A 16,931-nucleotide genomic window follows, 5' to 3' on the forward strand; every position below is an offset into this window, starting at 1 on the left:
TAGTACCATGCCAAACATTATCTTAAAAGAGAGGCTGCACCTACTGAATCAAATACTCCCTTCTGCAGCATGTTAATGCCTAGGAATTCTTGCGCTCAAGTTAAAAAGAGCCTGGACAAAAGCTGCTTTGCTTATGAGCATGGATGAGATAAGAGCACAAGGAAGCACAGCTCTAATCCACAGCCCATTAAAAATAAATCAAATACAAATCAGTATTCTTCTCAACCATCCATCAGATTTTAGGTATTCACAGACCAAGCCCTGTGAGGAGTCAGGGGAGAGAGAAACTTGGCCTCATTTGCAGACTATTTTTATGCAAATTTAAGCAGGTCCATGTGGGAATGTTATTGGAGGTTTTTCAAGCACTAGTTTAAAAAAATAAAACAAAAGCACATACACCGAGTTTAGCGAGCCCTAAGTGTGTATGTGATTAGAATGGTAAAGCCTGCATCGATGTTAGAGCAAGATACTCTTTTCCCCAAGGGGTTTGTCTGACAACCACAGTCTATTTCTCATCGTAATCCACATTGCATAGTAGGTTTATAGCAGAATGGCAGTTTCGAAGGTGATGCATGSGGCTGAACCAGGCTCGAATAAAGGCCTGTGTTGATTCACCAATTTCTTGCACAATTAGCATCAGCTGCATCTTGCAGTTCCCCCAAGTTTTTGAAGGCAAGGATTCATTTACTATGGAAAAGGAAATAAGACATAACACCTGGGAGAAGGATCCACTGCAGCCTCAGTTATATACTGTTATACAGCTCCGGTACTTGTGAATAATGCATTACTTGGCATGAATGCCTGTGCACTAAAGTATGCTATAAAAGGAGAAAATTAGATATGATGCTCTATAGGAGTAGGGCTGAGAATAATTTAGCAGTATATATTAGCACATCTATGGAACAAGTAAGTTTAAGCAGATTAATTGTTGTGGGTTATTACRAACTGGAGGGATTTTCACCTCATGCCCAAATACTTATGTTCCTGCAACTTGGCTTTAACTCACACAGTAACAAACAAATACAAACTCCAGTTTACCGTGACCCTGGCAGAAAAACCTTCAGAGTAGTCTCAGTGCTGAACTGCAATTGCCTTGAAGGAGTACTAGAAACCTCTATAACAGCTTGAGAAATTAGTCCCAGCAATCATATGCACTGTAGCTGAGACAAGAAACATTACTGGGCCTACCTTTGTGCTTTTAGTTTGACTCAGGAATGAACTTTTGAATTGAACCTCCCAAACGTCCCCACTTACTGCACTTTGATGTACACTGGAAATTCAGAGCCTGTGAGATGGTGCCCTTTCAGCAGAATTTAACTGGAGCTAGTCCAAAGTATGAGAAGACAAACAAAAAAAACAAAAACAAAAACACACCACTTGAAATGGGTATACTGTGGCTGTCAGGACCTCAGCACCAGGTGTTTCACTCTACATATCCATTCCCACTGGTCTGCAAGTGTAAACACAGCCGCTATGCCCCATGCTTCCAAGAGACACTTTCTTTCCCAAGCTGCTGCCGTTCCTTACCTTGCTGACCAGGCACACACCTGGGAGTCCATGGGAATGAATGCCACGGCTCACAGACCTTTCCAAGTCAAAGGCCAAGCATTTTTCCACCAGCCTGCAAAGCCATGATTTTGTACACCAGCCGGTTCCACCGCGCAGCCCCTCCAAGGAAGCCCCTAGACGGCTGCGGTGGAGACCAACCACGGCGCTCATTTAGGGAGGACACAGGCCCTGCAGACAGTGAGCGCAAACACCGTCCTGCAGTTAAGGGCGAGAGCCTAGAAGAGCCAAACGGGGTAACCACTTCACAGGGCAAAAGCTGCTCTGGCATGGAGTTTGCAGGAGACCATGGACCTGGAGCAGAGGGTGTTCCTGAGCAGCCGGGGGAAGGAAGAAAAAACAGGAATCTGAGCCACCGAGACCAAAGGTGTCATAGCCACAGCCTGTATGGACACAGGGGAAGAGTCAGTCAAAAAGGCAYATAGTTCATTATTTCAAATCTACTGTATAGAGCCACTGATGACCAGTGTATCACAGAAGCTGGAAGACAGGAAGCGTGTTTTATTGGCATGTTAAATATTGTACTCACAGCACCGATATTTAGCTGCAGCTTGATGAAGCCACTCTAACTGGCTTTCCAGCAATCATGGTTCCTAGCTCTCTAGCAGGATTTGCTAAGCAAAAACACAGGCCAGACAAAACCCTATGAAATTAGACTCCTTTATCAAGTTTATACTCACTGATTGCAACAAATCCTAATTATTTCAGCTAAGCCATTTTAATTGAAAGCATAATCCTAGCCTGCTGGGTTAGCAAAAATGAAGATAAATTGTAAGTCCATGTGTAACAGAATTTTTATTAGGATAACAGAGCAGTTTTGTTATGGATATTCACTACATTTCTGCAGTCTCTTAATAGTCATTTATTTATCTTAAAAGGATGCCTCAAAATTAGAAGATGAGTCAAAAAGCCATGAACACACCAATATAAAAAGAATTAAACTGACAACTGAATCTCTCTGCTTACAGGGGATATTAAAACAGCAAAAAAACATGGAAACACGTTAAGTATGGGGGAAAGGGAAAGCTAATGGTGACAAATATAAGTTACAAGTTCAAACATATGTAACCAATAAGGGAAGTGAAAGCAAACCATTCACATATCAATAGCCAATGCAGTTAAAGAAAATGAAATTGGTTTAAGGGAAATAAAGCATTTTAAAATACTGCAAGAACAAAAGGAACCTTAAGTCAGATACAGCTCATTGCTATGCGCAGTTGATAAAATCATAAATAGGGATACAGATTAAGGAAAAGTACAGCAGATATTTGTGATCTGCTTTTTTAACAAAGCAGGAAGACACATGTATCCTGCATGATGGTCACACATGAAATATGAAGTTTGTCTATAACAGAAGGAAGAACCCACTTAAACTATGCATTTTCAAATCAGCAGACCCAAAAAATTTGCATCTATGAATCTGAAAAATACCATTTCAGATGAACAGAGAAGCCTTCCAAACTACTATTTTTAACAAATCCTAGAAACTGRGGAATTTCACAAGTCTTGGAGGACTCCCTTGTAGTTTCAAGATGTAAAAATGGCAAGACAAGTACCCAGGGAATTACAGTCTAGATAACATGATACTTGTCCCACAGAACAGTTACTGTGAGTCTCTTACCAAAAAAAGAGTTAGAAGGTAAAATGCTATTAATGACAGTTAATATGGTTTTACTGAAAGAAAAGTCTTCTCAAACAAACCTGCTATAGCYTACAAGATTACTGATCTAGTGATCAAGGCAACTATTTTTATGTATTATATTTGAATTTCTTCAARGTGTTAGACTTAATTCCATAAAATTCAAGTTTTTTAACTAAGACTTCAAGTAGTAACAGGATACATCAGATGGATTAAAAATTGACTGAGTTACAGATCTAAYTGAGTTGCTAATGGGAAACCTTCAGTTAACAAGGACCTCACTACTCATCGCAGAGATTAGTGCTTGACCAAATGCTGTTCAGTACTGCTACAAGTTGATGCAGGCAGTGATATCAAATCTTCTCTGATAAAGTTTTCAGCTAACACAAACATTGGTGGGATAGTAAATGAAGACAGGTTAGTGATACACAATTGTCTGAATTACCTACTGAAATAGTCACAATCCAACCAAATCTGTTTTAACACAGCCAAGCACCAGGTAGTGCTTCAAGGAATAAAGAGCATAACCACAGCAACTGGCTCAGCCTGATCTCAGGGAGCAAAGCGCCATTCATAAAATGGAAAATTAGAAGCTGGGTAATGAACATGWTTATGTACATAGTACTGGCAAAAGTGTTCCTAGAAAGCTGCATCCGTTCCAAAATTTGAGTTACAAAGGACAGAGAAACACAGAAACAAGTTCAAAGGAAAGATTAAAAATTATCCAGTGAAGCAAATTTCATAGTGAGGGGCTAAAGAGCTCAGAAAGAGGATGTTTGATTACTCTATGATGACAGTTCCACAATGAAGTATGACTGAGGAATTTTTCAAGCTGATTAAAATAATAACAAGACCCAATAGCTTAAAGTTTAAAGCTTGAAAAATTCAACCTTGAAGTAYGATTTGTTAATGTGGAAGGTGAACAACAGCATAAAAAAATACAGAAACATGGTGGAGGAACCTATAGCACTTCAGATCTCTGAGGCAGTCAGTTTGTCAGTTTGTTTTAATTCATCTTCCAGAACTTGTATAAATGGAGTAAACTGGCATTAGTCTACAGCTGGGGAATCCTGCATACCACGACTGTGAATATAAGGGAAGACACCAAGTGACAGGAGACAGAGGATAGACAGTAGACAAGCTGCTGCACTACAGTTTTATAAACTCATGCTCATTTTGTGAAATCTTGAATCTACTGATATTTGCAGTAGCATTTTTAGGACTCACCACTACAGCACAGACATATACCCAAGAAATTCAGCGAGTCTGGCATTGCTTTAAAAGGAATGATCACAACTGAGAGAAATAAGCACGTAAGGTCTGTTCCCAAAAAATCTTTAGGCAGTTAACTTACCATGCACATGAATCACTGCAGAAATGCTGCCACCCAGCTGTAGAAAAGCATAGGGAGAGCCTCAGGTCCCAGCACACCTCAGTTAAGTCAGATGCTCCATTCCCTGCTTGCTGGAGGCACCTTCTTCCACTTTTCCTGCCCCATTTTGGTTCCCAGAGATGGGCAACCCTCTGCTRCTTTCTTCATCTAATTTCTCCATGCTTCAATGGATAATGGAAGAAATACGGTGAAACCTAATTTGGAGGCAAAGATCATATGCAGCCTTGAGCCAAAAGCCAAGTTTTATAGCATGTGACAAGTGATCCTTATTCCAATTGTAGGAGTGACCAAAAATACCCAGGGGACTGCAGATGCTGGAACTTTGGGATCAGGGTCTTARTCTTGTCTACAGTTCTGAGGGAGGCAAGAAATCTATCCATTTTTTAAACAAACTTATAATCCCTGCTGAAGGGATAAGAMGACAACAATTTCCTGTGATGGGGGAAAGGGACTGAATAACGAGGAGGCCCTTTCCAGTCACTTTCTCTTCGCATCTTGCTAACAACTACTGACACTAGAACTTCAACAGCTGTAAGATTTTCCAATAATGTCTCCTCTAAAAGACGGACACTCCTGCTGCATAGTAGTATCATCAGATGGCACCAGGTTACATCTGTAAGAATGAAACATCTTCACATCTGGCATTAACTCTGGCCCTACTGCAGCAATTAGCCAACRCAAAGAGGAGGGATGACAGATGACAAAAGTTATCTTGTGTTAATTCATCCCCAAATCCTCTCCCCGTGAACGTGCTTGTGGTTGCTTTGGCATCTGTGCGACTGTTTGGATGACTCAGATGAACCATAGGGGAATAGCACCCAGGATCCTGCACCTGCACAAAAAGAAAGGAGCAAAGATGACACAAGACATATGCCTCTTCACCAAGCTGTTTCCTACTTTCTCTCCAGGGTGACAAAGCTCAGTAGATGATGCATCATTCAGCTATACACCAAATTCTGCCCGAGGAATCTAGTTATATTTAGAGTATTTGTCACTAGGCAAAAATAGTTTAAAAATGCCTCTTTTTCGGGGAAAGATTTTGAACACAAATTCAAAACATTTTTGGAAATTATTAATTAGATAAACTTTAACATTGAAAATTTTAATAAAATTTTCTCTCTGTATCCATTGACTGAAACTTTCCAGCTTGGATAGCAGCTCTCCTTTGAGACACGTAGCATATTTTTTCACTAACGAAAGTTCACTAACTTTTCAATTATTTGAGCCTTTGCTAAGAATAACAAGACTCATACAAAGTTGGGTTAAAATTWAAAAAATTCCAAAAAGGTGAGCATGTATATTTTTAAACGTAAAATGTACATATGCTGTACTTCCTGATTGTTCATTATATGTAGTAAAATACTTTCAGCCAGCCAAAATATATTAAAAATACTTTTTAAAAGCCTAAGTGATTTGGATGGTGGCAATTTAAYTCATTTGAAAGACATGAAAATGACTTTTTTAATGAGGAAAAAACCTCGAAGTTCAGAGCCAAGCCTCAATTCTGTAGTGATTTGTAGCAAACAGCTAGAAGTTTTATTAGCATTATTTAAAAACTCTACTGAGGAGGCAATTTCTGGAGCAAGTGAACAACTCAGATGACTGAACGCCTGAGTAGTCATGCAATAACCAGATRGTTTACTTTGTCATTCCTAATAATTTAGAGGACAACATATTACAAAGTCTCAGTCTTACACATTTAAATATTAATTCTGAATGACTGTATTCAAACCTGGCCTTTAGGAAWAAGATTTCAAGTCTTTATTTGCACTTTGACTCATTTGAAACAAATACCAGAAGTCGTTCAACAAATGAACAGTGAACACAGTTTTAAGTTATTTCACACTGTTAAGTAAATCCTTTAGATGCAACTATCAATTCTTCTACAAATCCAGTGGTGAAAACAGAAGATTATCTTCCAGATACTGCAGTTCCTGAGCCAAAGAAAAACTCTATAATGTTAACGCAAAAATACAGAAAAACTAGAGTAGTAATATCAAGATTAATAATCCAATACACAATATGAAATCATTTTTATAAAGAAAAAATAAAAAACTACTGTAGCTTTGCAATTAAGGAAACTGCAAACGCGCAGTGGGAATGCACACAATCTTTAAGAGAAAAGGTTTATTTTCTGCCTTAACTGAACAGTGAGCCTGCCAGCTAAATCCCAGAACTGCAGAGGCACCAGAGCCACTATCACCACCAGGAACCCAGGACTGCAGTGCAACCACCGTCACGGCTTGATAGCACACGCGCACCCACACATGCGTGCGTGCACACACTTACTTTGGGTTGTGTCCTGTCCTATTCTCAGTAGAGGACAATACAACATATATGGGGGGAAAGGCCACACGACAAAGACAACAAGTGGCCAGGGGAGAACAACAACCTCCACTGTGTAAGGAGAGCTCCAAAGCCCGCCGGGCTCAGCACTGGGACCAGATCATCTGCAACTGCAACTCCAGAGGAAAGTACGAACTGTTAAAACCCCTTGCTAATGGATCTGTCCAGCGGGTCTACTTAGTCATTGTGATGACTGTGGGGAAATGATATGGGCAACTACAGGCTCATTAGCCCAGTCTCAGTAATGTGCTAAATTTTAGTGAGGGGATGAAATTAAGATAATGAAAGAGGGATTAAAGGCAACTTTTGTACAGGTCCCCCATGAGACCTCTTCTGGAACAGCATACATCAATCTCTTCATCTTTAGCAAGACTACTGTTTTTAAGGGATGCAACTCCCCTCTTTAAATTTACCAGGAGATAAGCACAAAGAAAGGAAAAGCAGTGTTTAAGTAGCGTTCTGCTAATGAACAGCATAGCAGAGGACTATAACACCACAAACTAACCACATTTAGCCTAAAAGTTATAAAAAGTTTACCAGGCATCTGCAGTGGGAGTGCTGGAGGACCAAACACCTTCACAACAGCAACAGGCCTGTTCTGCAAAGATGTGCAGTTGCTAGCTGTCRAAGAAGATTGTGCAATTCTGAAGGCTGAACTCAGTAACCCCAGAGATCTCATTTAATCTAGTGTTCCTACAAATCTGAGCCTAATTTAGTAAGAAATAACCTTTTAGAGCACAGGTGCTTGCTGCTCTTTGGACTTCAGCCCCCTAGTGGGAAGTGCTGCAGATTCAGCATGTCCAGCCTGCTTCCAGAATTCATGCTCCTGCTGAAGCAACCAAAAGTACAACCAGAGGACCATGAACATGTACTAGTTCCTTCTTCACCGTCCCCAAAGCCCTTGAAAAACTCTTCACTGGCACTGAAAAATGTGTGATTACTAATAAAGAGGAAGAAAGTCGGGTTTTGTATTCACCAGCAGTTGAATATCTTATTACTTTATTCTAAAAGTAAGAAAAATAAATGTGATTCCAGGATTCATTAATGCAGTAATTCAAAAGGGTCAGGTTTCAGCTACAGCTCCCTCCATGCCTAACCTCCCAGGATACTCCCATTTCTCATGCTCACTGCAATTGTGTATTGTATATAGTGAAGCTATGCTCCTTTCTGCTAAAAGGGTTCTAATTGCAATGCTCATTAACTGGTAACCAACTAAAGAAGTTCCATAGCTTCCTACCAAGTGGAAATGATTAGCAATAGGATAATAGGCTAATGTCATTCAGGAACATAAAAGGCTACAAATCTAAGTGGAGATGATTACTCACTGTAACACAGGATGATTAGAGCTGTTACTGCACCTACTTGATTGCTACCTTTCACAGGAGAGTTTAGTCACATGGCTGCATCCAGGCACACAGAAGCAAAGAACATGTGAGGTTGGAAGGGGTCTCTGGAGGCAGTCTCATCCAGCCCCCCAGTCCAAGCAGGGTCACCTAGAGCAGGCTGCCCAATAGGGTTTTGAATATCTCCAAGGACAGAGATTCCACAGCCTCACAGAGCAACCTGATCCAGTGTTCAATCACCCTTACAGTTAAATAAACATATTTAAATGGAACATCCTATATTTCAACTTGTGCCCACTGCCTCTTGTCCTTTTACTAGGCACCACTGAGAAGTGTCTGGCTTCACCTCCTTTACTTCACCCCCCTCCCTGCCTCCATTTGGTATTTGTACACATTGATAAGATCTCCCCAAGCCTTCTCTTCTTGAGGTTGAATAACCCCAGCTCTCTCAGCCTCTCCTCATATGACAGATTCTCCAATGCCTTAGTCATCCTTGTGGCCCTTCACTGGACTTGCTCCAGTATATCCATGTTTTTCTTGTACTGCAGAGCCCAGACCTGGACACAGTACTCCAGAGGCAGCCTCACCAGTGCTGAGGAGAGGGGGAGCATCACCTCCATCGACCTGCTGGCAATGCTCTGCCTAATGCAGCCCGGGATGCTGTTGGTCTTCTTTGCTGTAAAAGCACATTGCTGGCTCATGCTCAACTTGTCCACCAGGACCCCCAGGGCCTTTTCTACAAAGCTGCTCTCCAGCCAGTCAGCCCCCAGCCTGTACTGGTGCATGGGATTATTCCTCCCCAGGGCACGACTTTGCATTTCCCTTTCTTGAAATTCATTAGATTCCCACTGACCCATTTTTCCAGCCTGTCGAGGTCCCTCTGAACAGCAGAGCAACCATTTGGGGTATCAGCCACTCCTTCCAATTTTGTATCATCTGCAAACTTGCTGAGGGTGAACTCTGTCCCATCATCCTGGTCATTAATGAAGATGTTAAACAGTATTGGTTCCCTGTATAGACACTGAGGTAACACCACCAGTGACTGGCCTCCAGCTAGATTTTGTGCAGCTCATCACAAACCTTTAAGTCCAGCAGTTCAGCCCCTCTTGCAAAGTACGTTGTTTACTTTTCCAAAGGCACAAAGTTTTCAGGAAGGCAGATGACTCACGAGCTTCACCTTCTCATAAACTGGCTTCACAAATGCTGACTCAAAGCAGTACTACAAACAACAGTTCTGCTGACATTTCAATTGCTTCCCAGCAGTTAAGAAGCAACGCATAAGCATCAGACACAGCTTTAAACTGTTCTGCATAAGAACATGCATTATCTTTTCCACAAAAGCACCAGGTATTTACGACTGGTGACAGTTTGTCCCTTGAACATAATTATCCAGCTACAGCAGTTCAGTGCAGAGTCAGTGGCATGCTGATGACAGGTAATGACATTCATGCACACTGTATCAGAGAGAGGGATTGAGACCCCCCAGAATCTGTGCTGTTCCTCTGCGCTCAATGATGCTCTGAGGAACAGACAGAAATCCCATAACAGCTTTGTACGAATTAAGAGGAAGGAGCATATTCAGAGGTGATGAAATCTCTGGGGATGCCTGTTGAATTTCATCACAGTACCTTCACTGTTACTGATAGCCACAAGATTTCTCTTTGGGGGAAGATCTTTCCTCCTACCATTTAGAACTGATTAGGACTCATCTTCCTGGTTAGAAGCTCAAAATTACACAGTCCCCTTCGGGAGACTTAAATTGTATTAACACAGCATCAGGTTTTCTTGTGACAAGCATTGCTTTGATAGCAAAGTGGAATGAAATAGGTTTAAAACAGCTGCAGACAGAAATCATAAATAAAATGCAGTGAAGAATGTGTGAAAAAACACATCAGTTTAATTAAAATTAAAAAAATTACAACAGCAAAACCCAGGAAAGTTTGTCTATTTTTCCTACTACTTTTAAAACCCAGGAGATGAGCCACATCTCAACCACATTTTACATTCACTGCTTTGGGCAGCGAGCAACTTATGTGGTCAGCTAAGGTAGTGTTGGGAGCACAACCGAATGAATACCCACGCGGAAGCAAGAACAGAACACATGTCCGGGCACAGGATGCGAGATATCGCACAGTTCATTATAAGCAGGCAAAATTGCCAGGTGCATACTAGGCATTTTGCATGGTTTTCAATGGGATCTCACAAGCCACATCGCAGACTAGAGATTTTAAGCACTGTTAACATAAAGATGAGCTTTTCCCTAGTTCCTAGGACTATGTTTGTACCACAAAATCCTGTAACATAAGCATCTTCAGTGATCTGAGGATTAACTACATGGATTCTAACCACAGGGTGCTGTTCACCCATTTTGCTCACATTTATCCGAAGTGAATTAACAGAGTACACTAGTATGTACCTATAACCTCAAATGACCTATGTATATGAAGCAGGATGATGTAGCCATAGAGAAAGTATTGCAGAGAGCACAAACTAACACAACATTGCAGGAACATTTCAGAAAATAACCAAGAAGTCTGTTGACTTATCTAACCAAAACTATGCTGCAATCTGATCCATTTTCTGAACTTGTTTTCATTACAACTGAATTTATTTAGCCAAAGGTCAAATGACATATGGTCCCACATGGTACAATCCAGATAAGCTAGAAGGCAAGTTCTTTTCATGGTTTTGTTTATAAGTGACATATTTTTAGTTTCATTTGTTGATCCCATTTCCTTGGATGCATGCAATGCTTTGAACTACTATCAGCTATGTTGAAATAGAGTTTAAACTCTTTCAGTGAAGCTAAAGGGCTGAAGAGAGATCCGCACCGCATGTAAGCCTGAAGTTGAGGACTGTTGTTTTTAGGAGCTCTGTAGTACAGTATCTTTATTTAAGCAGTAATAACTCTCCAACCCATTGACCATCCAAAAAGCACCACCTTATACTGCTGCTGAAGTTGGTTTACTAAATCAAAATATGCAATAAGAGATGAGAAAAGAACCATCTCCTGTCCACAGGGGTTATCATTATTAGGAGTCGCCCCTGATAGAGCACCACACCTCAGATGGATCTTCTACAGCAAATACCTGCTAGTTCAAGGTATTTGTATTTCTATTCAGCCAAACTAATCCTGTCATTTGCACAATGGCTTAAAGCTTGTAAAACAGCCTGCCTCACACAAACCCCATGAAAATGTTCTCTTCACTTACATTTGAGCAGTCAGCTCCTCTATTATACTTAATCTGTCACAAGTTTCAGGCTAATAATCACAATTCTTTAGTTGACAGGTTTTTCAGATTTTCATTTACCTGAGTGGCAATAAACCAAAAGAATCTATCAATTTCTACCTACCGTTCTCTTCACAAATCCTGCAGTGGTGTTGCGTAATTTTTATTCCTTGTTATTTCACTAATTGTTTCTATAAGATACATACAAAGTTATTTTTCACAACAGCTGGAGAATTATAATGCTAGATTCCCACTACTGATTATTAATTATTTTCTGCTATTCTCAGTGACAAAGCTACAGTTGCCAGAAGGCAAAAATATGCTGTATCTTTCCAAAAGTCATTTCTTTAGCACAAAATATGAACATACTTTTATTAGAAAAGTGTTGGTCATATTTGAAAACAAAAATTGGATAAAAAAAATGAAAGCTCACATCTCGGTCCTTGGCATTATACAAAAACCCTGGAAAAGCATTTAAGTGTTCTTAATGCAAATGGTGTACCTGACACAAAAAGGGAGAACATAAGCCCAAATAATTACAGAAGCAAAACAACATTCCTATTATGTGCAGTTCTCTACTGATACAGTATCTCTACTGACACTGCCATAGGACAACCAGCAAAAGCCACAAACAGTAAATACATCTCTTTTGATTCACTGTAACAGAAAAGACCTCACTGCTGGGCAACCTCCCAGGCCATGTGAATTTGGAGCACTTCAGAAGTATTTGAGAAACCTGCTGTGAGAAGAAAAGCAGCAATCCTTCAGGGAGAGAAAGCACCTCAGCTCTGAGTGTTGCATGGGATTAGCATGGTTATTATACACTAAGAAAGTGGTTTGTGTGGATAAACTTGAAATTTGAAGTTAGCAAGTTTTATTTATATATATATATACACACACATACACACACACATTATTTTCTCTGTACTTATATAGATTACATGATATTGATCTGACTGAAAGGGGTAGGAGGGTGTGCACATGTATATACATGTATATGCATATCTATTCTTTAAAAAAATAACAGATTCTAGTCTTGAAGACATGGAGAAAAAACCTCACTCATTCTGCATTCTGGTAATTGTAATCAGAGGAGAATATTAATGTTTGTGGATGGCAAAAATGTTTTATCAGTAAAGGTAGGATCTACAATCTTAAAATATTCAGAGGCAATCTTAATGCAAAGAATGGCTAAGATGAAGCAGAGGTGTAGAACCCAGAAACTTCATGTCATACATGCCCTCAAACAGCAGGTACAACTTAATGTCATCACTAAGTGTAAAGAACTCTAAGTCACTGAATAAAAAGAATAAGCCTTTCAGCAGATTTAAAACATGGCAAAATCCTTCAATAACAAGCAAACAACTCTGCTCCTAAAATCAGTTGGGCCAAAAGTAGCTGAAAGAAGTTCTCTAAGAGACAGGACAGCACAGTGAGCCCAGCTGTGTTCTGGGTAGCTGCTCTAACAGAGTCATTGCTTGAACCACAAGAATGCTTTTTAGCTTTCCATATTGATTACAACTCTCCTGCTGTAAAACTGACTTTTCTATCCATAACTTAAGCCACCCAAAGCCTTTGTATTTGTCTTTTTGACACAGAGTGGGCAGGGCATTAAGCACCGGCACCGCCTGGCCAGTTTCTGCTGAATGATCAGGGTTGCATGCTGCACGCTACAGCTCTCCTCCAGTAATCCTGCCGTCTGCCTGGTGTTGCAGGTGTCAGTCCAGCTAAGGACTTCAGACTGAACTCAAGAACAGCAAGTCATTTTTAGGCTGAAGCTGCCTCTCCACTTAAGACCACAGGACCAGGCCAAATGGTTTTTGCCATTAGCAAAAAGGATCCTGCATAAGGTTTGCTAGCTTGCAGATCAATACTTTGCTTTCACTTTTAAATTATCTCCTGCTTAATGTTTTCAATCACCTCTGACTCTGCTTGACTTTTGTTCTCATAAGGAAATTCAGAGGTCTGAGCTGGTAGTGAGAATCTTTTTCTTCTGAAGAATGAGTTAATTAGACAGCATCAGACCTGGCCAAAAGGTGATGGCCATGGGAGCTGACCTCAAATCCAGTGACAGGTGCTCCCATCAGTGCTTATTTGTCTAGCTGTGCACAAAATCATGCAGCAGGTGAGTGATGGACTTGCACTTTAAACCTGTTAACCTCCTAATGGTAATAAATGCACTAATCTGTAAATGCACACATTTATGAAAGCAACCATCAAGGGACAGCAAGTTAGGCAGCAGGAGGGACAATGAGTCAACAGCCAAAATATCATTAAATCCACAAAATTGCAAATAGTCAAAAATGTGTGAACTGCCATTTTCCAAAGTGCCCCAAGACAGACCAGCAGGCTGAGCCCCTCCTTGGAGCTCCTGCCCTACTTCACCTGGAAACCAGCAGGGATGGAGCCACACTGCCTCTGGAGCTGTGCTACACCACAGGCCCTGCTGTGCTCCCTCCCCAGACCTCAGCCACCCTCTACAGTGACAGCCCGACTTCCCAGGATCCACGATGAACTCGTGGGCTAACCCTGCCAGGTTACAGCAGGACATGGGACCATACAGCATGGGTGCCTGGACCTCAGAGCAGGACACACTCTGTCCACAGGAGCCAAGGTGTGGAGAGATCAGTATTTTGCCTTGCTAGTTCTGTTTCTGGTGAGGTTGCAGGATCATGGGGGCAATTCCTGAGGCTACCGTTTCTCATGGCAGGCCTGTGTTTATGGATTGCTTCAAGGAACAAGAGCAAAACTTCAGTTATCATCCAGCTCTGCTATACAGAGCCATGACACAAGATGGCTAAAGAGCACCCAACACCACCTTTAAGGAAATACAGTTCCTTCATTCTGGCTGAGAAAGCAAAATCTTTCAGCATTTCAGCTTTCCATGCCAGAAAAGCTTGTAATTGGAGAGCACAGCTGTGTGGTCAAAGATTACTGGAGCTTTCACCCATAGCACACTGCTCAGAAAGAAATATTAGCTACAGCTGATCCAGAGCTGCTGGCACTTGGCCCATACCCTTTGCCCCTGTGAAAGTTAAATCACCTTCTGCCCAGTGCACATGAACGCCTGCAAGTGCTTCCTCCTTCCACTTCTGGCCTCCCTTCGCTGCATCCACTAGGGCCAAGTGCCTTTCTTGTGATCATTTTAACATTTCAACATCCCACCATAAAATTTGGAGGGTAATCTCTTGCTCATAGGCCATCTTCAACACCAGAGCTTCTCAGCAAGTGACAGCAGCACCACGTCAGCGTGGCTGTCTCCAGACCACAGCATGCTTGGCCAAGTCACCACATCCCCCTTTTATCTTTACAGCCTGTGCAGTGCCAACGTCAGACGCTCAGACAGCACGTGTGAGCCCGGGGAGCATACCATAAGCTGAATCTCTTCTGTCAAAACTTCTGAAAGGGCCATCACGCAGCAAGCCTTACTGGCTCCAAAATGACTCTTCAGCTGGTTCCAGCTGTGTTTAATGAGGGAGGAATAACACAGCTCAAAGCAGTAGTGTTTTATGTTGGTGTTTCAAAAATATATATATACACACACTAGGATTAAGAGATATAATCTCTCACGATTGCCCTGGCCAGATGTTGTTGACAGTCTTTTACAGCCTCTTAATAGTAACTGAAGCATTTGCAAGGCACTTAAATCTTTGTTTTTCTCCCAGCCCCCAGCCAAAGAGTTTAGTTCAGCTCTGAACTGAAGATCAAGAGGAGAGAGCACTTTAGCCTACAGATCCCCAACAGATACTGGTGTTTGCACACTGCCTGTCACAGTAAAGAGCTGCAGGACTTCCCAGATCCTAGGGATCAGGCCCTGTTATTGCAGGGACCACATCATACCCTCCTTTTCACGGATTGCTTAAATAACATCCTAAAAGCAGTTAAATTTGTGTCCCCATTGCCTTTATTAGAAGTCCTTTCCAGACTTCCTTGGGCTAATACTTAGATCTTTTTTCTCCTAATAATCAGCCAAAAAGTAATCATGCCTTGTTTAGTTGTACCCATTTGTGCTTGTGGAAATACTGTCCTCTAACTTCACTGTTTTTCTGATACTTAACTCCTTGATGTACCTAAGAGAGCAACCATATTCCTCAACTTTCTTTTTTGCTAAGTTTTAGAAGCCAAGCTTTTCCAGCCTCTTATGAATCAGACAGTTCATTCCTTTGGTCATCCTTCTCTACACCTGTAATAGTTTGAGTTCATCATCTTAGAGCACAGTGTAATGGAAATACCTCACTGGATTGGCTGCATCTGCTTATTTTCATAGCCACATAACAGCAATAAACGCTCCCAAACCTCACTGTCCTGCCCAGCAATTCACTTGGGCCATTCCCAAAGGCACAGCAGGCAGTTAAGCAGCCTGCGCTCCCCGACTTTGAAGCGTCTCTCAGACACGTATCACACTGAATAAAAGTGGAATTTTGCACATGGCCAGTGCTAAGCGCGTGCTTGTAGTGCTCCAAAGTATAAGGGCTTTAATCAATATGTTCCTAATTTTATAAGAGGTTTCAAGTAAGCAAAGGATCTGCTCACTAAGCATTCGCTGCGGGGTCACAGCCAACGTGATCACTGCTAATAACAGTTAAGCACTGAGTAAGCATGTTCACAATTATATGTTTTAATTACAAATGAAAATTGACACCAACTCTGTCCTTGCCTATAACCTACTATGTTTGGTGAATGTTTAACTAGCGAGTTTGCCAGCAGCAACTTTGCTCTGCCGTATTTGCTGTTTCAGTGAGTTGCAAAATGCTAAATTCATAACTAACAAATCAGGTGGGAATCCAATTCTGAGCCTAACACCAGTTGGACCAGTGTACAAAAATGTGCCATGTGACTTCCGCATCTCAACAAAACTATTCAATTACTGAATATTTATCTCACAAAAAGCTAGTGTCATCATACAGTCTGAGGAGAGAATACAAATTTTTAAAAGTGTTATAGAAGTATCCAGGTAGAGTCCAAGGTACATTTATGGTGCTAAGTGAGTTTCTTCATTGACATCAGCAAGGTCAAGATTCTCTTTTACAATGCACTTGCCTCCATTCCTGCCCAACAAAAACTCTACTATTGTGAACTGTAGAAAAATATACTACTGAGAATTCACTGTGAAAAGTGAAAAGTTTGTCATATACTTCAAAATGATAGGAAAATAGGAACTTTGATAGAATAGACACATAGAGAAGGAAGGTCTCTTATATCTTCTAAAGCATATAGTATTAGATTGTCTGAAATTCTGTCTTACTATTTTTATAAGAGAATTGATAAACCTCCTAAATTCCTCCCTCCTCCAAATTCATATAAAGGCCTTAGCACTCTGGGCCAGGAATTTCCTACTAAGTGGTAAACTTCTCATTAACCTTTGTTGGGACAAAACAGGTACCGAAGCCTTTGTTCAGCCCATGACAGTTATC

At 41.1% G+C, this 16,931-nt stretch overlaps 1 long non-coding RNA gene across 1 annotated transcript in view; it reads right to left on the reverse strand.

Annotated features, from left to right (window-relative positions):
- Positions 1-2,342: 2,342 nt before the first annotated feature.
- Positions 2,343-16,931, reverse strand: part of LOC112966345 — a 36,837-nt gene continuing 22,248 nt past the window's right edge. Inside the window, exon 3 of the long non-coding RNA XR_003253579.1 lies at positions 2,343-5,430. This is a non-coding gene — a long non-coding RNA (uncharacterized LOC112966345). The remainder of the gene's footprint in view (positions 5,431-16,931) is intronic.

This window comes from Apteryx rowi, unplaced genomic scaffold (assembly GCF_003343035.1).
Source record: "Apteryx rowi isolate R43461 unplaced genomic scaffold, aptRow1 scaffold_24, whole genome shotgun sequence".
NCBI classification, from domain to species: Eukaryota; Metazoa; Chordata; class Aves; order Apterygiformes; family Apterygidae; genus Apteryx; species Apteryx rowi.